Here is a 27,455-nt window from a genome sequence, read left to right on the forward strand (position 1 = left end):
GTCCAGCTGAGCATAGTGGTGCATACCTGTAATCCCAGTACTCAGGAGGCTGAGGCAGAGGGATCACAAGGTCAGGACCCACTTTGACAACTTACAGAGACCCTTCTCAAAATAAAGAATATAAAGAGCAGGGGATATAGCTCAATGGTACAATGCCCCTGGATTCAATTCCCAGTACCCAAAACAAACAAACAAAAAAAAAACAGACAGACAGAAACAAAGAAAAGAAAAAGACAACCTGGGTCCTATCCTTGACACCACATAAAAACACACTAATGTATCCACCTAAAAATTAAAGATACATAATAACCTGAAATGAGAAGGCCAGCATCAGAACCAGGCACATACATGACACAGACATTGGAATTATCAGACCTGCAACTGAGAATAATCATGTGCAGTATTTTAGTATATCTAATAGAACAAGTACACAGAAACATATTGGCAATGTAAAAATAAAGTTGAAAACTCTAAGAAAGAAAAAAAAATAAAAATTTAAAAAATTTTTTAAAAATCCTGTAAGAGAAATTAACGTTATTTTTATTATCTCATTAGTAGACGTGATATGGTAATTTATTACTCAAATTTAAGTCAATTTAAAACTTCCCAAAGTGAAATACAGAGAAAGAAAAAAGAATGAAAGAGAACACCCAAACACCATGGGGTGGTTTTTCAAAGGAGTAATGTGCATATCTAATTGGTACATCAAAGGAAAAGAGCAAAATAATGATTTGAAATACTGATTTTCCACAATTAGTGATAGACGCTAAATAACAGATTCCAGAATGTTATAGAAAGTGAATCTCTTCTCTTCTAAAAATGTCATAGTTATACATATAAATTCAAGCTTCAGAAAAAAAATTCTTGAAAAAAGCTAGAGGAACAAAAGAATATTACCTATTGAGGAACAAGGATAAGAATTACAGCAGATTATTCATAAAAAATATGCACATGAAAACAATGTGAAGTGAAATATTTTAAGATCAAAAAAGCTAACAAATTATTTTTGAGGCACAGAAAAATATTTAAAAAAAATTGGGCTGGGGTGGTGGCTCAGTGGTAGAGTGCTCGTGTAGCATGCATGAGGCACAGGGTTTGATCCTCAGCACCACATAAAAACAAACTAATATATCCACCTAAAAATTAAAGATACATAAATAAATAAATATTTAAATATATATATATATATATATATATATATATATATATATATATATATATACGTTCAAATGGAAAGAGTGGGTTTGGATTCCCTCAAGAGCAAGAAGCCCTACTTTAAATTATTTATCGAGCATTTCATATATATCATTTTCTTTGGGATCTGATGCTGCAGAGCTATGACAGTATGACAGTCTTCTGGAGCTGTCAGGGTGCCTTGTCTTCACATTTCCTGTGTTCCTGCATTGAGTTTTGTGTATCTGGTGGGTCCGTTCTCTCCACTGCTTTCCTGGGGCAGACTGTTGTAGGCACCTCTCTCCTGATCATGGTCTGTGGCTGTTGGGTTAGTGTGGAACGTTGCCTTTGTGTCCTGCTGTGGGGTCTCTCTGTAGCCACTTTGGGTGTAACCGAGACTTTGGACACAATGCATATTGCAGCAGAGTCAAAGGGACCCACTGTCTCTGAGGCCATGCAGGTCCAGGGGCATCCCAGCAGTTCAAGCAGGTGTGGTACAGACATCAGTGGACGTGGGAGACTCACTGTGTGACCACTCCTACAATGGGAGAAGTGGCCTCGGTTGGGCATGGAGGTTTCCTCAGGCACTGTTGAGGGTGCCTCGGCTGCTAGCCAGGGCCTCTGGTGCTGGGAGCCCCAGCAGTGGGGGCAGAGGGGACTGCAGTACCTGCCCCTCCATGGTTCTTACCATGCAGTGCCCAGACATAGTACCAGGGCCGGGAAGTGGCAGGAACCATGTGGGCAGGGTAGCACAGGAACCAAGAATGTTCAATGAAATCTAAGAGAACACCCATCACCAGCTAAACAAAATTAGGGAAAGAATGCAGGATGTGAATGAGAACTTCCGCAAAGAGAGAAGAATCTTGAAGATCAATACAGCAGAGGAAGGGAATGGGGGGGAGCAGGGAGGGAAAGGGGACGTACCAGGTATTGAAATGGGGCAAACTGTATTTAATGTATTTATGAATATGTCAAAATGAGCCCCACTACTATGAATGACCATGATTCATTAATAAAAATACAAAAATAAAATGGCTTACTTATTATGTTTTTAAAGACAATAAAAAAGAATGAAACACATCTTGGAAATTAAGCACTCAACAAGTTAGTTAAAAAACTATAGTTGAAAACTCTAACAGATCAAGCAGAAGAAAGAATATCTAGATTTAAAGATGTGACTTCAGAAAGAAGGAAAAAATAAGAAAGAAAGATAGACTTTAAGACCTTTGGACACCATAAAAAGGAACAAATATCTGCATTTTTTAAGTACTCAAAGGAGAAAAACTTAAGGCAGTGAAAAACCCATTCAGTAATGCAATAGCTGAAAGATTCCCTAATCTTGGGAAAGATGGACATTCACATACAGGGATCCCACAGAATTCCAAATAGACACAACCAGAAAAGATGTTCACCATGACATGTTGCAGTCAAGCTGCCAACAGTACAAGACAAATAAAACGCTAAAAACCACAGGAGAAAAGAGCCAAATCACCTTCAAGGGTACTTCTGTTTAATTAATAGCATATTTCTCAGCAGAAACCACACAGGACTGGAGAGAATACAACAGGTCAACTCCTGAAAGAAAATAACCACCAATCAATAGTACCATACCCAGCAAAGCTATCCTTCAGAATTCACCAAGAAATAAAACACCTTTAAAGACAACTTAAAAACAGGGAATTTATCACCAACCAGATTAGCCTTTCAAAAGATGTCTAGAAGCCAAAGAAAAATAAATAACATTTCAAAAAAGGGAAATTACAGGACAAAATCTCATCAGTATAAATGTGAAAAAACTCATTTTTAAAATTAAAAAATTGAATCCAGCCCAGTATATAAAGGACACTGTACCATGACTTAGAAAGTTTATTCTGCAGATAAAAGGAGGGTTTATCATCTGTAAAGCAATCAGATTAATGGACCATATCAATAGAATAAAAGAGAAAAAGTGTAGCTTAGTAGATGCAGAGAAAACATTGATAAAAATCCAACATTCATTTATTTTTTTAAAAAAGCTTTCAGTGAACTAGGAATGGGAAGAAACTTCCTTCTCTGATGAAGTTGTTAACAAAAAAAATATAAAAACCTTACAGCCAATATATTACTCAACAATGAGATCCTAAAGCTGTTCCCTCAGAATTCATAATAAAGATAAATTATCCCACTGACATTACTTCTATTCAACATTGCACTAATAGTTCTAGATAGTGTAATAAGACACAAAAAAAGAGTTAAATATTAGAGGAAATGACACAAATCCTTTACTCATGGATAGCATAATTGTATAAAAATCCAAATGAATCTAGAAAGGGTGTAAAAGCATCAAAAAGGTGAATTTGGCAAATTTGCTGGAGAAATGGTAAATACACAAATTTTAAATGCTTCTTTCTGTATATTATCACATTACATTTTATCTGACCCTTCAAATCTATCAATAGTTGTTCTGATGTCGGGTGCATATATATTTACAATTGTCATATCCTCTCAATGAATTGAACTTTTTATCACTGTGTAATGACTGTCTTCATCTCTTATTTTTTACAATTGTTTGACTGGAAGTGCCTGTTATCTGATACAAGGGTACCTACCCACTCTGCTCTCTGTTGTTCCCATTTGCATTGACTCTCTCTCCCCCTCCCTTGACTTTCAGCCTATGCAGGTACTTAAAAGTGAAGGGGGTCTCTCACAGGTAGCAGGTAGTTGGTTCTTTAAAAAAAAAATCATCCAGTCACACTATGTCCTTTAACTGTAGAATTTATCCATTTACATTTAAGGTAATTACTAATAGGTAAAAATTTACTATTTCCATTTTGTTAATTGTTTTCTGGTTGTTTTGTAGACATTTCATTCTCATTTTTTTCTTACTCTCTTCTTTAGTGATTTGGTGTCTATTTTGAGTAATGCATTTTGATTCTTTACTTTTTAACTGCATCTATTGCAGGTTTTTATTTGTAATTAGCCTAATGCTTATATAAACATCTTAACATAGTTATTATAAGCTACTTTATTTTGATCACTTTTAAAACTCAATATTTCACTCCATCCCTCACACGTTTTAAGTTTTGAAGCCAGAGTTTACATTTTTTATGTCACACAGTCCTTAACAAACAGTCGTTACAATAACAGTAATCCTTATTATTTTACTGTTGTAGGGGGATTTTTAGCCTTCATGTTAAACATCATAAGAGAGGTAAACACCAGCATTATAGTATCAGCATATTCTGAGCTTGGGCACTTTCAGGTACGTTTGTCATTGAGTTTTATCCACTTTCATATGTTTTTGTATTACTAATCAGATCCTTTTCTTTCAGCTTGAAAACCTCCTGTTAGCATTTTTATGACGGGTCTAACAGGGATGAACTCCACAGCTTCTGTTCATTTGGGAAAGCGCTGGCTCTCCTTCATTTCTGAAAAATGACTCTTGTGGGTACAGAATTCTTAGTGGACAGTTGTTTTCCTCCATGCTTTGGCCATATCATCCCCTGCTCTCCTCGCCTGTCAAGTTCCGATAGCCTCCGCTAGCCTTGTTGAAACTTGCTTACGTACGTGTGATTTGCATTTTTTTTCTCGTTGCTTTCAAGATTTTCTCTTTATCTTTGATTTTAGACAGTTTAACTACAATGTTTTAATTTCTTATTTAGATTGAATCTGAAGATGTTTGCCCTTTCTCTGCCTGGATATTTATATCTTTCTCCAAATTTGGGAAGTCTTCTGCCATTAGTTCTTTAAATAAACTTTCTACCCATTTGTTTCTCTCTTTTTTGAACTCCTATAACTTATTTTCTCTTTTGACTCTTTCCCACGAATCCCATAAACTTTACTTATTCCTTTTCATTCACATTCTTATCTCTGCTTAAGTAATTATTCTACTGATCCTCTTCGTTGCACTTCTTAATTTCATTCATTGTAGTTTTCAATTATAGAATCTGTTTGATTTTTAAAATAATATTCATCCCTTTGCTAAACTTCTAATTTTAGTTGTTTATTGTTTTCCTGATTTCACTGAATTGTTTCTCTGTATTTTCTTTAAGTGTGCTGAGCTTTTTTAGAACAATCACTTTGAATTCTTCATCAGGCTATCCATTCACCTCTGTTTCTCTGGGGTCACTTCCTGGATATTACCATGTTGTCTTGCTGATGTTGTGTTTACTTGGTTTACTTGGATTCTTTCCTTGTTGCCTTACATCAGTGTCGGTGCTTGTGAAGAAGCAAGGATTTTTCCCCATCTTTGAGGACTGGCTTTGTCTGGGAAAGCCTTCACAGGTCAGCCCATCCAGAGTTTCCGTGCAGCCTTTCTATCATGGCCAGGGGGTGGACTTGCTGCTTCAGGAAGGCTGGCCTGGTGCCTGAGTTATCGGGGCCGGCCCAGTCACTGTGACTGTGTGACAGGCCTGGCTGTGGACTGATCTGACACCTGCAATACACCCGGAGTCTGGGACTGTGGGAGTTTATCTGACATGAAATGGGCCTAGAGCTTGTATCTGCGGGGGCTGTTGTGGAGTCTAGACCCACAACACTAGTCTGCTGATTAGAAATGCAGGGGCTCACCTGGCCCTTGGGATGGCCTGAAGACGAGCTGAGGAATCCTGCCTGGCCCCGGAGCAGCCTTGGAGGCTCAGTCTGTGGGTGCCACCTTGAAATCCAGGGCCATGGGTGTGACCCCCACTGGGTTTTATTGGGGTGGGCTCAATGTTAGGATCCAAGGAAATATAGTACTCATGTCCTCTCTTTTCTCCACTAAAGGGTTCTCTCCCCACTCTCAAGTCTATGGGTATGGTAGGCATGAAGGAGGTAAAGTTAAACTATCCTTCCTACCCTCCGTAATAATCTTTTCTTATTGTTATGCTATAATCAGTTGCCATAACCAGTTACCATGATGTCTCATCTAGTTTCTTCAGCTCTTAGGAAGATAATTTTGCACATGGGTAATTGTCTGAATTGATGTTTCTGCAGGAGACAGACCTGGAAAGTTGTAGTTCCACTGATGACTTTCCTATCTGTATACTATCAAAATAATTAGTCATGAAAATTTTAATTTTTTTTTCATAAAGTATTAGAAAACACCAAATATTGAGAATAAATTAACAAAAAAGTACCATTATTTTCCAATGAACACTGTACACTAAAAAAAAATGATTTAAATAAGTGAAATGTTTCTCTACTGGAATATTTAATATTGTTGAGTCTCCCAAATTTGCTGTAGCATTGACAAAATTCAAATAAAATTCTCAGAAACATATTTGAGGAAATGAACACTATCAATAAAGTGAAAGTGCAAATCCAGACTGGGATAAAATATTTTTCAGAAAAAAAATATTCACATGTTGAATATTTAACGTGATCCTAATAATCAATACTAAAAAGATAACACCTAATTTTTTCAAGATGAAAAGGATTGAACAGGAAGGGAGATCAGTAAAGTAAAGAAAAGAGATCAGGAGAGGGAGGAGGATGGGGAGGGAAAAATACTGGGGAACAATATTGGGTATTGTAATATCATGTGCATGCACAAATATGTAGCAATGAAGATTATAAGACATCAATTTAAAATATGGAAAAAAGAATTGAATGAGCATTTCTCAAAAAGAGGAAATACAAATCATGCTGAGAAGAACCTAACATCAATGTTCAGCAGGGACATACAAGTTAAGACCACAATAAACCACCACGCCACACCCTACAGACTAGAACAAAATGGTAAACAGATTTTAAAAGGAATCTCAGTCCTCAGCTCGACTTTTTGTGGTGTCCCAAGGAAACCCTAAGGAAGGAGGATGGGATCCATTAATCCACAACAGTTGTAAGAAGAACCTGGGAGTTTGGGATTTTAATTAGATAAACAGAAAAATACAAATACTAGAAATTTCCTTAAACTCAAGATTGCATTTCTCCAAAGTGAGCTAGGAGTGGCATTCCTGACTGTAAGGCTTTCTTTCAGTGCTAGCATGGGATAAGAGTGGGTTTCTAGAACGCGGATCACACCCTACAACCCACGCTAGTCTTCAGGAGAGGCCCCTCCGCCTGCCTGTTATACTTTCTCCCCAAATCAAGTCCGTGCCTGATGAATTGGTTACACGCTAGTGTCTCAGGACTGAGGCCAACTTTGAAGTCGCTGTCATCCTCCTTTCCCCCTCTCTTGGGTTTTCATTTTAGAATCTCTTATTCTTCCAAACATCTTTAATCTGTGGCTTTTATTACATAGAATCTAGATATTCTATTTGAAACTCTTAAAGAGTTTTAGAAGAGTTAACATAGTTTTTTTCTAATAAGCAAAGTTGCTTTTCTTGTGTGTGGTCTTAATTAATTGTGTGGGTATCAGTGTTCCTTGGTGGGACACTTCCCATCCCTGATGAACTAACTGAATGATCAGAGTTCTGCAGCCAGATGAAAAGTGGGTGGAACCTTTTCCCAGGACTCTCGCACTCTGCTCAGTGCCTGGTACCTAAGAATCATCCTCCCGAACATGCCTTTGCTTGCCCTGGAGGGATGGGAGGGCGGGTACTGTCACACACACACCAGAACAGGAAGCCATGCCACTGCATGAACAGCTTCCCCTCCACTGTCTTCATTTCCCTCTCCTTTAAATTCCTAACGTGACCAGAGGGTAGCTGAGAAAGGTGGTGCCCACGGCTGGCAACTCTCCCCAGGAAACATCCATCCTTCCACCAGCATCTCTAGGGGGGTTGCTTGCCCAGTTACCAACCTTGACCAAGAGTCGGGCTTTAAATGTTTCCCCCCTTGCTACCCTGGTCCTGCTGCAAAGCAGAAGGCAGAATTCGGGACAATATGCAAGAGCAGATTCCTGAAAGGAATCTGAAAAAATCCTTCGTTGCTTTTTTTAGAAGGAACTTAAATTATTCCATGCCAACTCTGTCAGGGTCTCAAGAGTCCCCTTTTCTAGGTAAAAGCATCTTTCCCTGCTCATTATAGACCATGCATTCAGGCAACAGCCCCTAAATATTTATGCAGTACATCCCCTAGGAGAAAGCTTATGGGGAAAATATGCGTTTGTAAAAAAGAAAAATCCTAAGGGAAAGATTCCAAATCATGGAACATTGTACAAAATGCACGTATGGACCAGAAGACGAGGCTTTTCCAGAGAAACTCATTTCCTTCAGAAAAGAGCAAGATTGGGAAATCATTCAACTTCTGCTTTCCCAGGGGAAATGACCAGGGGTGTGATGATACTTTGTCTTTTCCTGCCTCCAGGCCATGACCAGGATAAAGAGGAACAAACAAAGAATCTCTTCCCTTCCACTTCCTGTTTGTGCTATTTCACACAGATGCATCATGGCACAGCCTGGAACGGCTGAAGGAAAAATTAAAAAAAAAAAATGTTTTGTTAATGTGGTAGAAGAGCAGATGATATTTTTATCTGTTTTTGCACATTCAGTAACATATTGTGTTCACAGTTCAAAAAAATATTATGATCACTTTTGTTTAACTTAGAGGATCTGGACCTGCAATGCATTCAGGTCAAGTGCGATCTTCTAGCCACCACACTTTCTCTGCAATATTTCAGGAATCCTGGTCCTGGCAGCCTCATCTAGCTGACGATGATGTCGCTGTCTAGAGAACAGGAAAAAGTACCAGCACAAAGAAGAAAACAGGACTTGGTCTGCAAAGCGCCCCATGGATATGGCTGCTGCAGTTTGAATGAGCTTCCTAAATGTTCATGTGGCAGAAACATAATCCCCAAATTCACATGCTAATGATGTTTTTTTTAATTTGTTCTAATTAGTTATACATGACAGCAGAATGCACTTCAACTCATTGTGCACAAATGGAGCACAACTTCTCATTTCTCTGGCTGTGCACAAGGCAGAGTCACACCTTTGTGCAATCATACACATACATAGGGTAATAATGTCGTCTCATTCCAAGTCTTTCCCACCCCCACACCCATCCCCTCTCCTCCCTCCCCTTTGCCCAATCCAAAGTTCCTTAGTACTTCCCTACCCACCCCCCATTATGGATCAGCATCCTCATATCAGAGAATACATTTGGCCTTTGATTTTGGGGGATTGGCTTATTTCGCATAGCCTGATATTCTCCAACTCCATCCACTTACCTGCAAATGCCATAATTTCATTCTTCTCTAAGGCTGAATTGTGTATATGTACCACATTTTCTTTACCCAGTCACCTGTTGAAGGGCATCTAGGTTGATTCCATAGTTCAGCTATTGTGAATTGAGCTGCTATAAACATTGATGTGGTTGTGTCACTGTAGTATGCTGATTTTAAGTCATTTGGATATAAATCAAGGAGTGGGATAGCTGGGCCAAATGGTGATTCCATTCCAAGTTTTCTAAGAAATCTCCATACTACTTTCCAGAGTGGCTGCAACAATTTGCAGTCCTACCAGCAATGTGTGAGTGTATCTTTTCCCCCACATCCTCGCTAACACTTATTGTTGCTTGTATTCTTGATAATTGCCATTCTGACTGGAGTGAGATGAAATCTCAGAGTAGTTTTAATTTACACTTCTATAATTACTAGAGATGTTAAATATTTTTTCATATCTTTGTTGATCAATTGTATATCTTCTTCTCTGAAATGTCCGTTCAGTTTCTTTGCTGATTTGCTGATTGGGTTACTTGTGGGTTTTGTTTATTTGTTTGCTTTGTTTTTTTGCTTTGGGTGTTAAGTTTTTTGAGTTCTTTATATATCCTGGAGAACAAGGCTCTGAGATGCATGTGGTAAAGATTTTCTCCCAATCTGTGGGCTCTCTCTTCACGTTATTGATTGTTTCCTTTGCTGAGAAGCTGTTTAGTTTGATTCCATCCCATTTATTGATTCTTGATGTTATTTCTTGTGCTTTAGGAGTAGTGTTAAGGGAATTGGGTCCTAAACCAACATGGTAAAGATTTGGGCCCACTTTTTATTCTAGTAGGTGCAGGTTTTATCTGGTCTAATGCTTAGGTCTTTCATCTACTTTGAGTTGAGTTTCATGCATGGTGAGAAATAGGGGTTTAATTTCATTTTGTTACATATGGATTTCCAATTTACCCAGCAACATTTGTTGAAGAGACTATCTTTTCTCCAATGCATATTTTTGGCAACTTTGTCTAGTATGAGATAATGTATTTATGTGGGTTTGTCTCTGTGTCTTCTATTCTATGCCATCAGTCTATGTATCTCTTTTGGTGCCAATACCATACTGTTTTGTTACCATAGCTCTGTAGTATAATTTAAGGTCTGGTTCTGTGATGCCTTCTGCTTTATTCTTCTTGCTAAGGATTGCTTTGGCTATTCTGGGTCTCTTATTTTTCCAAATGAATGTCATGATTGTTTTTTCTATTTCTTTGAAGAATGACATTGGGATTTTGATTGGAATTGCTTTAAATCTGTTAACACTTTGGTAGTATGGTCATTTTGACAATATTAATTGTCATATGTCCCTTCCCATATGTTCCTATTATCCCTAGTTTTTCTAGTGTTTGAACATGAAGAGGTGCTGTATTTTGTCAAATGCTTTTTCTGCATCTATTGAGATGATCATATGATTCTTATCTTTAAGTCTATTGATGTGATGAATTACATTTATTGATTTCCATATATTGAAACAACCCTGCATCCCTAGGAGGATGAACCGGACTTGATCATAGTGTACTATCTTTTTAATATGTTTTTGTATGTGATTTGCCAGAATTTTATTGAGAAGTTTTTGCATCTGTGTTCATCAAGGATATTGGTCTAAAGTTTTCTTTCCTTGATGTGTCTTTGCTTGGTTTTGGTATCAGGGTGATGCTAGCCTCGTAGAATGAGTTTGGAAGGATTCCCTCCTTTTCTATTTCATTGACTACTTGGAAGAGTATTGGTGTTAGTTCTTCTTTGAAGGTCTTGTAGAACTTGTCTGAGAATCCATCTGGTTCTGGGCTTTTCTTGGTTGGTAGGCTTTTGTTTATCATGGAAGATTTTTATTTTGTCATCAAATCTGAAGCTTAATTTTGCTGGATATAACATTCTTGGTTGGTATCCATTTTCTTCCAGAGCTTGGTGTACTTTGTTCCAGCACCTCCTAGCTTTGAGGGTCTGGTGTGATAAATCTGCTGAAATCCAAATTGGTTTCCCCTTGTATGTAATCTGATCATTTTCTCTTGCAGGCTTTAAAATTCTATCGACTTCCCAGTCAGGCACCTCTCTCTCCAGAGGTCCTTGTGGGCTGAGTGCCAGGATCCGTGTGATTGTTGTGGAGAGCTGTTCCATATCAGGCAGATCAGAACCAGGCACTGGGGAGCTGTAGCCGGCCATGTAGCTGCAAGCACTGGGCCGGGTTGGTGGCTAGGGAGGGGTTGGGAAACTGGGGATTGAGGAGCTGGACAGCCCTATTGATTGCCAAACCACCAGGACCAGGAGATCTGTGGATGCTGAATTGTGGAGCAAGTAGGGGACCAGTCTGGTGGGTGCTGGAGTATTTGGCTGGGCAAGTGGAGAGCAAGATGCCCTCACACCCTCTTCCCATCTACTGACCCCATGAAAAGCTCTCTCCTGCCTCTGCAGTAAGATGGCAGCTATTAGCAGGGAGACTTTAGATGTTACCAACTTGCAAGTGCTTGGTGATGGTATTCCAGGCCCTGGCTGGTGTCCCAAGATGGAATCTGCCCCCACTCAAGATGGTACTTTGCTATCTGAGTCCTAGAAAACCAATACTCAACAGCATCTAAAGGCAACCTAGAAGGAGAAAGATGTCAGGTCAGAGGGAGGGCATGCTCCCCAGCAGCTCCTAACCACAGGACTACATAATGAGAAGTTGCTCCCCAGCCAGGTGGGTGACTAGGGGACTCACTGAAATTCCACATCTAAACTATAACACATGCTCATGGTGTAAACATGGGTGCATTGCATGTGTACGTGTGCCTGTGTTCATGTGTGTGTGCACATTCACACTTGTGTATATGCACATGTGTGTGCTATATAGGTGTACCTATGTGTATGCATGTGTGACTGTGTTGGATACCAGGACAGGAAAGGAGACATATTTTAAGTTCAGGGAATGATACATATAAAGTCTGAAAAACTGAAGCTTTGTCTGAGGCTCAGAATATTTGAAGAACTCTGCAATGGCCTCTGGAACCTCTACACTGAGGACAAATGGTCCAAGTTCAAGGCTAAGTTGAGTGGATCCCAGGACTTGCCTGGCCTTGATGAGCAATGCATGTCTCGTTCTTCATGCACAGGAGAGTCTTGGGGGGTTTTAAGCAGGAGACATCACTGTGGCTTCTGTTTTAACAAGAGGATAAAGGGCAGGACTGGCACCAGGCTCTAAGGACAACAGGACCCAGCGACGTTCACCCTAAATATCACAAAGACTATCTGCAAGTTACTGGGCTTCACTTTCACTGCTTGTCACATTCAGAATAGCAAGGAGGTGTCAGTCACTCCACTTGTGTCTCACCAGTATAAGAAGCAGCGGCAGTGCCTGCGGCCTGAGCTGTGGAGCAGGACCCTACTGGTGCCTGAGGACCTGGGAGATGGATGGTGTCACTGGCCCACCCTGTCTGAGACTGTAGGACATTCAGGACAGAACTCCATGGTGTGGGGTCAGGAGTCTGTGCAGCTTGGAGATGCAGCATATCATATTGCAAGACGTCCAGAGGGGCCTTCATTAAAAAGTATTTTTTCTTCAAGTAAAATCAATTAACGTGATATTACAGAACCTGCGAGTGTTCAGCTTTGCTTCTTACATCAACTATTTTCTGTACACAGCTGTCCTCTGCTTTTTCATTCTCAAAAGATAGGTCAAGAGGCAAAAATGCAGCCAGTAAAGGGCTGTGTCCCTTGAATTTAATGGGATTTTCATAATTCTGAATATCACACTCATTTTTCTCAAAAACAAAAAACGTGGAAATGTCTAACTATGAGCACAGAATTCACCACCCTTCTTATTAGGGTTTCACATCATTTATTAAGTTTAATTATAAGTACTTAATTAGGAGCAGGGTGGGGGAGGTGCTCTGAGGACGGGGCCCCCATGGCCAAGGCTCCCGCTGCATACTCAGAGTCTGATCCAACCCAGGAGCAGGCGAGCGCCGCTGGTTACCCACCTCTTCATCCTTCTCAACTGTGTGTGTGCGCAGGAGGCCAGGCCTGCTCTGAGCTACTCCAGGGCTGCAGAAGAGCCATCCTCAGGTGGACCTCACCTGGGTCACTCCATCCTGTAAAGCAGGAGTTGGCCCTGAGCTACTCCATCTGAGTGACTCCACACTTTGTTGTACAAGTACACAGCCACCAGCTGCCAGCCAACTATAACACACTCACACACTCACAATAACACTCACTTGCACATTTACACACTCATATGGTCACACATTCACACGCTGGCACTCACACATCCACTCAAAGACATACAAAGTCACACTCATTCACCCCACACACTCAAACACATGTTCACACAAACATTACTAACACACTCACACACTCATACACATGCTCACACAAACATGCTCAAAAATAAACTCTCACACTTACACACTCAAATACACACGCTCACACAATGAGATACACTCACACCCACAGACATGCTCACCAACATACACACCCACACATACACACACCCTGAGACACATACTCTGACACACTCACATACTCATGCTCACACACTTGCTCATAAACTGATGAACTCATAACTGATAAATGATTCTTATATGAATGCAGACGTAACAAACTAAGTCAGGAGCACTGGAACACCAGACTTGGGAGCTCATCAACCTCGTGAGATGCACACCCCACCTAAGGCCCAGCCAGTGGTGGTGAGCCTCACCAGGGAAATCGCCACAGCACGACCCTCAGGTTTCCTGTCCCATCGGCTTTAGCACAGCTTGGCATCTGATGACACCGAGGTCCAGCTTGATCAGTTATATGCTGCCCCAGTTATATGCTGCCCCATATGCTCAAAAGTGTCATAAACATTTTTCGTTAAAAAATAAATCTATCCAGGTTTTTGATATATTATTCTTGTGTTACATATTATTTTGTGTTATTATTTTTTGTGTTGGAGAAAGGAGTTAAAAAATGCATCCGGAGGGAAGTGTATCATAAGAAAACCTCACCTTTTCCATACGATCCCAGGTTCTTCATGAATTCCAATAGTTCTTTTTTTTTTTTTTAGAAAGAGAGAGAGAATTTTTTTAATATTTATTTTTTAGTTTTCGGTGGACACAGCATCTTTATTTTTATGTGGTGCTGAGGATCAAACCCAGCACCCCGCACATGCCAGGAGAGCGCGCTACCGCTTGAGCCACATCCCCAGGCCTCCAATGGTTCTTTAAAAGAGCCAGTAGGCTGGAGCCCCTGAGTAGAGAGGGGCAGACACGGGTGCACAGAGGGCTTGCTCCTGCGGATGGCAGAGCCCGAGACAGGCAGGAAGCGGAGGCAGCAGCAGCCTCTGAACCCCACCCAGGTTTGGGGCAGCTTTTCACCATTGTGATCAGAAGACCTGGCAAGAATAGTCATTGGGGGGAGTGGAGTTTATTTGGCACTCACAGTGGTCTCAGAGGTCTCAGTCCACCAACCCCATTGCTCTGGGTGCGAGGTGAGGCAGGACACCACGGTGGAAGGCATGGTGGAGCACAGTGGGTCAGCTCATGCCAGACAGGGAGCTGAGAGTGAGAACCAGGACCCAGGGACAGACCGTGATCCCAAGGCATGCCCCAGGGACTCTCTCCCTCCAGCCACGCCCCACCTACCTAAGCTACCACCCAGGAGTCCACTTGAATTATTAATCCACCAGATGGGTCCATCCACTGATCAAGTCACAGCTCTCATGACCCCACCCTGTCACTTTCTTGAGTTCCTACCTCAACACATGAGCTTGTGGGGGCACACCTCATGCCCAAGCCATAGCACATGGCACGGGTATCAGATGTCAGAGCAGGCAGCCAGCTCAGGTCTCCAGATCTCTTCTTATAAAGCCACTAATACCCTCAAGGGCGCCCTCCTTCATGACGTCCTCTCACCGTGATCACCTCCTAAAGGCCCTACCTCCAAACACCAGGAACATGAATTTGGAGGTTACATTTGCAACCTGTGATCTCATGGGGGACAAACTCAGACAAACCCTGAGCCAAAAGATAAAAACCAGCCCAGCAAACTCAGGTGCAAGCAAAGCCAAGGTTCAGAGGAGCACCAGGCTTCTTGGTCTCAGACCCCCAAGAGCCATCCAGGAACCTGCCCCAGGGCTCCAGGGAGCTGGCAAGAAGCCGTATTCTGGGGTCTCAGATGCCTGCAGGGCCCAGGGGAGGGGGGGTGTTTTTCAGGTTTAGCCTGGTCTGGGCAGCCATCCAGAGCCCAGTACAGAGGCTCCAAATCTAGAAAAGAAAGAGCAATTGCTTTCTTAATCTACCAGGAGGCTCGATTTTAAAAGGGAGGAGTGAACAAACAAAACCCTTATGCATCTCAACAGTAACGTCTTGTTGTATTTATTGAACATGCATAAATTGTACAGATTACCGGGGTTCTGCGGGGTATTTCCATACACACGCACAGCAGGCCTTGGTCAGACCCAGCACCCCCTTCCCCTGGTAAGTGCTTCTCTGCTTTTAGGAGGACTTTTTTGCATCTGTGAGGGAAGACATGCGAGGCTTGTCTTTCTGGGACAGCAGGCACCATCTGAGCCTCCCCACTGTCCTGGCACCAGGCACAGGTGCTGACTGCAGACCTGCTGGTCCTGGATGGACAGGCAACGTGGCTGGTGCGCTGAGCGCTACCTGGGAGCAGCCCAGACTCCTGGCGGGAAGGATCCGGGAGCCAAGCCGGAGGCCAGGCAGGAGCCGCAGTGGCTGGAGTTCTGGGTGGTGCCCGTGGAGGAGCAGCCCTGGGTGGGAGCGCAGGACAGCTTCCTCCAGGAGGGATGGTGTCCCCAGCTGGGCTCCCTGCCTCCAGGAGAGGCCATCCTCCTCATATCCTGAGCCCTTATTCTCTGTAATTGTTCCCCTGTCCCGACATTTTTATGGCATCAGACTTTGTCATCTCCATTCAACATTTCTTAAGAACACCATTTATTTCTTATGTTTGTGTCATCCTTCTTCCTTGAGTGTCCATAGAACAAAAGGTCTCTCATCATCCCGGAGCCTTTCCATTTTCCTTGTTAATCAAGTTTCTTCACCCTTAAAACCGCTCTGATCATTTTTAGTGATTTGTTGAACGTACGCTCTTTTTTGTTTTATTGGTGCACAAAATAGTGGGTTTGTAAAGCCGAAAGGGCGCAAGACCAGGAACCACAGAACAGGAATGAGGCACCACTATTGGGGGGCGCACCTGGGCGCGGTTCCCGGGTCCACGGAAGGGTGAGGGCCAGGGGAGTGGGTGGGAAAGGGGGAGCAGTGCTAATGAGGGAGGCTGGGGTGGGAGGCCCAGGCCACCTAAGCTGCAGCTAGGCCAGCAGGTTGGCCGAGTTCAGGGGCGTCGGGTCTGTCGCGGGCTAGTCAGGGCTGATGTGAGTCCACAGGGTGACTGCTTCAGCCGGCGGGAACCCATGGTGGTTGGGATCTGTTGCCACATCAGCTTCTGATTGGCCATTTCAGGTGTCCTTGGCCAGGTGGAAAGTCCCCGGCCACGGCTGCGGTGAGAGGGGACGGGGAGGGGAAGGCTGCCAACCCAACAGGGTTCACTGTGACACCTTCACACACAGTCATAACACAATCTCTCCATTTCAGTCCCCAGCCCTCCCCCTGGCCCCTCTCTCCTCCCCACACAGATCCTCTTCCTCTACTGCTGTCCCTTCTGTTTATTCATTTAATTGGTGCATTGTAATTCTTCATAAAAGTGTGATGTGTTCTTCAAATTGTCTTATTGTGGCCCACTTATAACCACGTTCAGCCTGGTTATAATTGTGCTCAGTCACAATAAACCAAGCAATCTGCAGAGTGACCTTCTCTTCCAACAGTGAACTCGTTTTCATTGTACAGGGCTAGTCTTTGGGGGGACAGGGGATGGGGCAAAAGGTCAGGATCTGGCTTGAGGCACATGACATAATTGGTGGGTTCTGTTCCCAGGGCCCCCTCTCCCTCCCCCTCTCCCTCCCCCTCTGCAGTCCTCCCTTCTGTCTTCAGGAACTACCTTCTTCATTCCTTTCTCTCTCTCTAGCTTCTCCACCCTGACTTCCTGGGTCTGCTTGTCTCACTTAGCTTGATGTCCTCCACTTCCAGGAAAACAGTTTCCCAGTTAATAAAACCAGGACTGCTTGAAGGAATGGCTGATTCCAGGTTTCAGGGAAGTGCATCAGTTGAGCCTAGGACATCTTGTCACACCCTAAGTCTGGAGGCTGAGAAATTACTAGGAACATGCCAAACGAACAGCGGTTGAAAGAACTTCCGTGGGACAATTTGAGCTTTGATAGAGAACATCATGGATTAAATCCTATCAAGTACATTTAAATCTATTCCTTTATAAAGATATTTTATGAAAAGCTAATTGGTCTCTTTGGATAGTGATTAGGAACAAATTAATGCTCTCAAAAACAGGCACATCGGTAAGGAAGGAGAAAGACTAGAGCACTTACCTGGAGAACTGGTAAGTATGGGAGGAAATATAGCATTTATTTCCATTTATTGTTTGAACGAAACTCCAGGGTGGCGGAATGGTGGTGGCAGTGAGGAGGTGTCTCAGAAGCACTCCAGCTGGCCGGGGAGAAGAAACCACCACTCTGCAGCCCCTCCTTCAGAACACACGGGGTGAGCAAAGGGGGCAGCATGCACCTCTGACAACACCAAACCACAGTGGAGGACGCCAGATCTAGGGTGCATGCTGGTGGCACCTCCAGGAAAGGGGAGGGGAAGGGTTCATTGTGACACATTCACTCAAGCTCACGCCACAATTCTCTCCATTTCAGTCCCTAGCACTCCCCCTTTCCCCTCTCTCAGAAGATCTTCCTCTACCCCCCCCAGGGTCTTGCCAAAGGGACCACACCTGAGCCGCAGCCCCAGCCTCAGGATAGGGCTACTTTTGCAGGGATCTTGAAGGAGAAGGCCTGTGGGACTGAATGGGGAAGAGTGTTCCCTGGGGAACCTTCTGCACCAGCAGCTCAGTGCCTAGGCAGGGGGCTTGTGAGGAGGAGGGGGGGAGGAGGAGGGGGGGCAGGAGGAGGGAGGGGAGGAGGGGGAGGGGAGGGAGGGGAAGGAGAGGGGGAGGGGGAGGGGAGGAGGAGAGGGTGGAGGGGAAGAGGAGGAGGAGGAGGGAGGGGAAGGGGAGGGGAAGAGGAGAGGGAAGAGGGGGAAGAGGAGGAGGAAGAGGGAGGAGGAGGGGGAGGAGAGGGGAGGGGGAAGAGGAGAGGGAGGGAGAGGAGGAGGAAGAGGGGGAGGAAGGGAGAGGGAGGGGGAAGGGGAGGAAGGGGGAGGAGGAGGAGGGGGAGGATGTTGGTGGTGGAGGGTGGAGGTGCTGGGTGGAAATCATACCTTGAAAGAGACTTTGGCAATTAGAGGTGGGGAAAATGAGACTATACTGTCTAGGGATCCACAGGAGGGAGATAAAAACATGAAGAAAGTGAGGAAGTCAGTTCTATGAAGGACAGGGGAATGGTTACTTTGGGGATTCGGTATGATGGAAAGGGGTGCTGAAGAGGCTGTTGGGTGGTTGGTTAACTGCCTCGTTCAGCCTGGTTATAAGTGCGCTCCTGACACAATCAACCAAGCAATCTGCAGAGTGACCTTCCCTTCCAAGGTGAATTTGTTTTCACTGTACAGGGCTAGTCTTTAGGGGGGGAAGGACAAAAGGTCAGGATATGGCTTGAGGGAAGAATGTAAAGCAAAAATAATTAGTGCTATTTATGCAAGGCTATGTCCAGAGAATTTCTTGGCGAATCGATTTCTTTAGGATACACGTGTGGGCGACAGAGTGGCTCACAGCCGAGGGGTTCCATGAGGCAGAAAGAACAGTAGGGGAAAACGATGCCTTGAGATTTCCAACCACGCAGAGCTGTGTGTTCCAAACAGCAGGTCCAAGTGCATTTCGCAAGTCAGACTCCATATTCCAGAAATGTGAGTCCTCTACGGGGACTGCTGATAGAATTGCAAATGGTGACTGGAGAGTTACAGCCTCATAGTGCTGAGTCCAGCTGTGTGAGTGAATTAGCCTCCTCTGTTCTCAGGCACGGCACAGGCTTACTTGATTTCCAATACTCTCCGTTTAGCAATCAATATTTGTTCCTTATACATTTCATTCAAAATAGTTATGTGAAAGGTAACATATGATACCATTTTACTCCAAAGGTTTATGCCCACAGTAAAAAGCACTTCTGTGACAGGATCAGGGGCCACTCCTATGCACAGCTGCGGGGCTTGCATGCCCCTGTGCCCTCTGAGAGGAGGACAATGGGACCCTCACGTGCTCTAGCCACCAGCAATCCAATTTACTCCACTGTCTCCATGGATTAAGCATCAGCTGAGCCGGACCAAGCACGCAGTGAATTGAATTAACAAGGTTATTCAAAGCCTGAAATCTCTATGAAAGAGGAATGCTATTCACAGGGTAATCTTATTCCTTATTCTCAATTAGATTTTTTGTTTGTTCCAAGGTAAATTAAAATTCTCTCTTAAAATAAATAAAACTTTCTTAAGACCCTGCTCAGACTACAAATGCAGCCCATACACAATGGGCCTGTATTTCCGGGCTGTCCAAAGGCCAAACAGAGACCCTGAAACGTGGATGTCTAGGATTCTGAGATTCCAGACCAGCTACACCCAGTCTGACCCAAGGTGAAAACAAGGACTTGGAAATGGGAGGGCAGAAGTGGAGATGAACTAAATGGAACAGGAAAGTAGTGCAGAGAAAAATGTCGGGAAGTCTGTCAGTCGCCTCCCACCGCTGGATCAAAAGGCCTGAAACACAACCGGGAAGAAAAAAATGTTATTTTGGCTCACGGTTTCAGAGGTTTCGGTCCACGGTCAACTGAAACCTTGGATTTTCAGTCTGAGGCAGAAAATCACGGCGGAAAAGCTGCCCACCCCTGGCACCAAGGAGAGAGACAGGAGGGAGGGACTAGAGAAAGCTAAACCCTTCCAGGTGGCAGCCTCCGGGACTCTTCCTACTACCAAGCCCCACCTCCTGCGGCTCCCACCACTCCCAGAGTGTACCAAGTTAGGAACCCATCGCTGGATCGCTCCCTGATGCGGTGCCCCAGCCCCCTCTGCACACGGCTGCACCCGGAGCAGCCTTCCACACAACAGCCTGCAGGGAACGTTCCAGACCCAAATCACAACAGGGAGACCGTAGGAAAACCCTTCAAGAACCCCAGGGGAAACCGTGCCTGCAGGTGCGCTTCCAGGGATCGGTTCTTCATAGAGTGGAACCTCTGGAGGGCAGGCGTGAGGCAGGCGCAGAAGCAGGAGGAATCCTGGCAGTGGTCCAGCCAGACCCGCCCCATCCTTTCCACTCCTGCAGGGGGCGCGCTGTCCTTGCACAGCGTCTCAGACAGGCTCTCGGCCAGCTGCCAGCTGTGCCAAGTGTGCCCAGGGAGAGAGGATGGAGGAGATGGGAAGACAGCCCCTGAGCCAGCTCCCGAGGAAATGATCAATGAAGTCCAGCTTCTTGGCTCCCAGATCCCCACTCTCTGCCGCTTCTCCTCTACAGAACCTTTATCTACACTTCTTCACTGCCCGAGTGACCACTGTGTCCAGGCTCTGGAGCTTTGCCGTTAATCTGGGCTCCGCAATGGGGTGTGCTGCTCCTGCGTGATGAGATCCCTGTCATGGACAGCCAACAAGCAGAGCTGCCCAACCCTGAGCCAGGAACACTGAAGACACATACTGGGTGGGGAGGCAAGACCAGGCCCTCCACCCACACATAACAGGAAGCTGTGGGGCTGGGCTGTGTGTATTGATGTCCATTGGAGAGACCTTCATTGATCTCCTACAATAGGCAGGCACTGCACAGAACCATTCCCAGGAAACCTCAGATAAAATAAGCCTGCTTTATTCATCATTCCAGACTCAGACTATTGCCGGAACAAAGGAGTTGCTCAGTATTTGTTGAATATGTGGATGGACCATGGAGAAGAGATGGACAAATCTCTGAGACCATGCTGAATAACTTTTAGCTAAGTTATGTGATCTACGCCTTCATCTTCTGAACATTTCGTTTCTGAACTGCAAAATGGGATTAATAATAATAATGATCTCTTGGGGTAACCATAAGGATTAAATTTTAAGATCTAGATGCATGCTTTTGCCCATGAAAAAGTAAGGGATGTACCAGGCACCACAAGTTATCCTCTAGTTAACCCAGCAGCTCAGGAGGCTGAGGCAGGAGGACATCATGTTCAAAGCCAGTCTCAGCAACTCAGTAAGTCACCCTGTCTCTAAATAAAATATAGAAAGGGCTGGGATGTGGCTCAGTGATTAAGTACCCCTGGGTTCAACCCCCAGTACCAGAAAAAGAAAAAAAAATAAGTGATGATATGGTACTTGTCCTCCTACCATTAAAAACAACTGAAGATACTGGGCAAAATACATGGCATGAATGTTTTTAAGCAGTGGGAAATATGTGCTGCAGGACTGTAGTCTGTCTTTGATGAATGGGAAGCAGAGGAAGTAGCTCCCAGAGACAGTCTCCAGACCAAGGAAAGAGGGGAACCATGTGGATCTCAGCTGGTTGCTTGGCCCAGGAAAAGGAAGTAGGTCAGGAAGGCCAAGACAGCTGGACCTCGTGGCACAGAGTGCAGGGAGGGAAGCCACAGGAAGACAGCTCAGGAGTCAGATCTGCAGCAGGGTCCCCAAGTGTGAATCCACCTGGGTCTAGGGTGAAACTCCATGGGACTGGATATCAAAAACAGTGCTGAGAGAGGGAAGTTATTTGTGGTAACAATAAACTGAAAAATTCCCAGTGCTCCTGTATGGGAGTCATCAAGTTCCCACAAGGCAGAGACTACCCATTACCTCAAGGGTCACTCTCTACAGACACCACCAGGAACAAGCTAGCCCTTAAAAATGCCCCAGACCCCTCCCATATATAAAAGTAATTTAGCTGCCTGCTAGACCAAAGTCCAGTACTCTTTAAAATCCAGCAGGCAGCAGCATAAAACTCGATGTCTAACTTCAATATATTCCTAAGATATGTAAACAAGCAGGAAAATATGACCAAGAGCCAGGAACAAGAATCCACCAGTGAAAAAATACTTGGAATGATATAAATAGCAGAAAACAACATAGATATTTTCAAATATCTAAAGGAAAACTGTTTTTGAGTGAGATGAAAAATGTTTTTAAAAATCAAGTGGAACCTTTAGGGATAAAAACACAAAACATGAAATAAACTCTGGACCAAGCGCACGGGAGTTAGAGGCCATTAGACACTGCAGAGGAACAGATCAGTCAACTTGAAGATACGGCAAGAGAAGCTATCCAAAGTCAAGCAAAGGTGGGGATAGGTTAAAACACACGCAAAACCTCAGTGGGCTGCTCGGTCACATCATGCAGTCCAACACACACCTGAGTGGATGCCCAGAAAACGAGAGGCTCCAGAAGGGCAGGAAAACATTTGAAGAAATAATCCTTACCAAAATAATTAGTATTTTCTGTTATTATTTATTTATTGACTTATTTTGCAGCGCTGAGGATCGACCCCAGGAGTGTCCTACCACAGAGCTAGAACCCTAGATTTTTTTGGTTTTTGAGACAGGGCCTTGCTAAGTTGCCCAGGCTGGCCTGGAACTTGAGATCCTACTGCCTCAGCCTCCCCAGTAGCTGGGATTACAGGTATGCACCACGGTTCCTGGCTTTGATTACCAATTTTTTTTTTTCTGATAAAATTTGAAGGGGAAGAAAACTCAAAGTTTTATGAATCTCAGAACTCAAATAGAAGGGACATGAAGAAGACCACACCAGGGTACGTCACCAACAGAATCAGGAAAAGGGTGATGTTAGAAAACCTGGAAAGCAGGCAGGAGGGAGAAGGAGCCTGGGGCTGAGGATGCACAAGAAAAGCCCGCGGGTCTCACCAGAACCCAGACGGACGCGAGGGCCAGCCAGCAGCTGCAGGGCTCTGGTGAACCAAGTGAGGTCCTAGTGCCTCAATGCTCAGCCAAAACTCTTTCAATCAGATGGTGAGATAAAAATGTTTCAGGCAGGTGGGGTGCGGTGGCCCACGCCTGTCATCCCAGCGGCTTGGGAGGCAGAGGCAGGAGGATTGAGAGTTCAAAGCCAGCCTCAGCAATTTAGCAAGGCACTAAGCAACTCAGTGAGACCCTGTCTCTAAATAAAATACAGAATAGGGCTGGGGATGGGGCTCAGTGGTCGAGTGCCCCCGAGTTCAACCCCCAGTACCCCCCCTCAAAAAAAAAAAGTTTCAGGCAAACAAACCAGAATTAAAATTCACCTTCAGTGGACAAAAAAAAAGGTCACTCCTAAGACGAAATAAAAATGTCACCTGGGGAAATCACCACATGAAGGAATGAACAGCTCTAGAGCTGTTAAACAAGTGGATAAGTGTCAAATAAACTTGTGTTTTAATTTATTTTTAAAAAATGCAAAAATAATAGCAGTGCATTGTGGAGTTAGAGCATTTAGAAATATTATGTGAACCACAGGAAGAGTGATAGGAGGTGGACAATGAACATGTGGCTCCGAGTTTCTTGAATTATGGGAGGACTTGTGAAAAAATAGACGGGGATGACTTGAAGACACATTTCAAAGCTAAAACGATAGAGAATGCTCCATGTGGGTGAGGGTGGGTGAGTTGCAGTACTCCTCTCTGCCACTGCTGGGGGAGCTACACGCTTCCACCACTTTCAAAATATCAGTTCCTGGCACAGTTAGACATGCCCTTCCCAGACAGCCCACAACCACCGTCCTGATAGGTACCCAAGAAAGGAAAATGTCTGTTGGCATGAGAACTCAGCCACCAATGAGGATGGCGTGTGTCTACTGGAGCCAAGATCCAAGTGCCTAAGATGGGTGAATGGGCAAAGCCTCCATGGTGGATGCACATGGTAGAATACAACACAGTAGAGAAAAAGAAAGAACAAAGGATCAAACTTGATAAATGCACGGCTTGGATAAACCTCACAAATATTTGCTAAGCAGAAGAAGTCAGACCCAAAGAATGCTTTGGATGATTCCATGCTTATAAAATTCTAAGGAAAAGAGGGCCTCTGTCCAGCCTGTGTCTAGATATTAAAACTCAGGGATGTCCAGAGTGGAAGTCCTTCCTGAGTGAAGGCCCGCTGGGCATGTGCAGCCTATGGCTGGCCTCTGTGTGGGCTGCCCTGGCAGCGGAGGCCAGGACTCGCCTGTGTGGTTGGTCTGTCTCGGGTCCACCCACCCTGCTGAGCCTCCGTGTTGACAGCTCCAGCCAAATGTTCTGAATAAACGCCCCTTCTCTCCCTCGGCACACTGAAGGGGAGTCACTGTGCTCACTGGGAGCTGGCTGAAACTGTGTTGTGCCCTGGAACACCCCTCCCCGGCCTGGATGGGCTCCTTCAGGGGCCTTGGATTCCTGCTATCCAGGTGATGGGCTCCAGGAGGCCCGATACTGGGTGGACAGGTGGAGGGCCTCTGCTCGCTCGGGGGCCAGGCTCAGCACTCAGGTGTCCAGCTGAGCCCCATGCCAAGCCCTGTGCCCCCCTCCCCTCACTAACTCACTATTTTTCCGAGTGGCTCACCTCTGGGAGAGCACGTGGCAAGCAGGAGCACAAAACCAACAGATGCCCTGACCAGCTCCTGAACCCCAAGGCCTCCCCGAGTCAGAAGAGGAATTCTAAAGAAAACAAAAAAGAAAAGCGAATGCACCTGCTCCCCACCCACCACGGGTCACGGGTCACCACCACGGGTCACCTCCGCAGCCAGGGCAGACCTCCCCGGGCCATCCTGTGGGAACCTCCTGCTGGCAGAGGCTGTCGGAGGGCGCGGACTTTGTTTCTAAGGACTTACTTGCCTTAATTCACGGACAGCCTCTGGTGTTAACGGGGCTGGAGATGAATTGCTTTTAAACTGCAGAATGGACGTTCTTTGTTTTCTTTAAAAATATGCAAGTGTTCTGCTTCTGTTTTCTTCCAAGGGCATGCAGATGGCATGGCAGAGTTTGATCCAGTTGCTCAGCCACAGATGACTCAGGACTAGAAAGATCTCAGCCAGGGTGGCTTCCCAGCCCCCCTGGGGTCAGGCCTCAGGGGATAGTTTCGGATCCTCCATGCAGTAGGCAAAATAACCCCCTCCAAGATGCCCACCTCTAACTCCTGGAAGCCTGGCCCCGGGAGGTCAGTCGGAGAAGGGGATTGCGGGTGTGGTTAGGGATCCTGAGAAGGGGGAGTCATGGCTACAAGAGGGAGGCAGGAAGGCCCCCCAGGGTGGCATCTTCCAGTCCCCCGACCCCGTCTCTCTGGCTCCGACCTCTGTTTCCGTGGTCATGTTGTGAAAGGAAAGGAGACATGGCCACAGAGACCAGACCACGGAAGCAGAGTTGGAGCCACGGAGGTTGGAAGACACTTCCCCACTGGGTTTAAAGGTGGAGGAAGCTGAACAGGTCCAGGAAACAGAGTCTCCCCTGGAGACTGCTAAAGAAACCCAGGCCTGCCGACACCCTGGGGTTAGGACTTCCAGGCCTCATTGTTATGAGCCACCGGGCTCACGGCAGTTTGTTACAGTAGCAATAAGAAGGAACCCACTTTGAGGCAGAGAACAGGTGTGCAGGCCCCACAGGAGCTCAGCGGCATTAGCCGATCTCCACTGCCCTTTGAATAAGGAAGAATTGGCTTCCCACTCACCAGGAAAGTGGACTGTACCCCACCCTGCCCCAACCTTCGGGCTTTCAGGTCAAACAGTATATTTCTGAAATGTGGTTGGTTTTGTCGGGTCCCCTCCCAACGCAGGCCACCACGGGGTCTTCTGCCTAGAAACCTGGCTGCTCTGCCCTCCCGCAGGTATCTCGGGGGGCTCTGGACTTGCAAATCAATGCGGTTGCTACAGCAGCCTCTGGCCTCCTCTGGCGAAATCCTCGGGGTTCAGGGAGCTAACCCACACAGCTGCTGCCCACTGGACAGCATCCCAGTGTTCAGAGCCCCTGCTGGAGGCACGGTTTCCCTCCCACGTTGGACCGCTGGCTGTGAGGGAGGAAGGGTACACAGACTGCGGCTGGGGACAGAGAGGCAGGCCAAGGGCACCGCGTACTGCAACTGCAGGAGACTCTGGAGGGGGTATTACAGCTCAGCCCAGAGGCACCTGCCTCTGGCCCCACCTTGGGGCCGAGGGAACAAACAGAGGTTCCTGCACACCAAAGGGCCAAGGAAATCCTGCTTTGAAAACCGGTGCCCACCCACCTGCGCTGGAGTGCCTCCGGCCCCCTCCCTTATCTTCTTGACATTGTAAATCAAGGCAGAGTTTTGGCCTGGGTCATTCATCAAATTGTAACCATATTGTGTAATTCAATTCTCGGATTGCAAAACTAAACAAATAATAGAAAACCGAAGAGGGGATTAAAATTAATTGTAGAACAGATATGGGCAGATATGGGCACTACGAGACTGCAGATATGGGCACCTCTATAGAACGACTTCCTCTATAGAAGAAAACAGTGTAAAAGCAGCTCAGGAAACTCTGTAATAAGGTCTGATTTTTTTTTTGTCAATTTATGTCTATATAAAAGTTGAGAATTATATACACAAGGTTGCCTATGAATGGGAGGGGAGTGTTTGTTATTATTTTTTTCATTTATCCTCATTTTCTGATTTTTTTCCTGTTAAATAGATGTTTTGCTTTTATAAAAGGAAAAAAATAAAATAAGTTCTTTCATGTCCAAAAATTTTTTAGTAAGTCTAATAAGCCCATTTACAATAATAAACCTCTTATACAATAATAACGGGCAGAAGAAAATTGACGAAGATATTCTTGGCTTCCCTTTATTGCACTGACACTCACTGCCCAAAACAAGGAAATATGTGAGTGGCAAACTCAGAGGAATGTGCGTCCTCGCACAGTTCATATCCAGCAGGGTCTCATCGCCATCGCCATCACTGTCATCACCACCACTGTGACCTCAGGGTCGTCTTCATCGATACTCCTAATAGGCACCACGGGCCCCCGCCTCTGCTGGGTGCCCTGGTTCCCAGGGTAGCCCTTTGGCTCAAGCCGGAGAACTGAATCCAATTCATGGGAGAAAGCCAAGTCCACCCAAAACCAGGAAAGAGGATGCTGCTGTGTGCGCAGCTAGATGAGCAACAGTGATGTCTCTTCCCCTTTGCTTCTAGCACAAGGAGGACAAAGGGAGAAAATTAGAACTGCAATTAGGCATAAATAGCTTGCTTTGAAAGAGGAAGCACATAAAAGTGTCCTCAGTGCATGGACAGAAGCAGGTG

Source organism: Marmota monax, unplaced genomic scaffold (assembly GCF_021218885.2).
Source record: "Marmota monax isolate L192 unplaced genomic scaffold, Marmota_monax_Labrador192_F-V1.1 WCK01_AAM20220418_F8-fsc00125, whole genome shotgun sequence".
NCBI classification, from domain to species: domain Eukaryota; kingdom Metazoa; phylum Chordata; class Mammalia; order Rodentia; family Sciuridae; genus Marmota; species Marmota monax.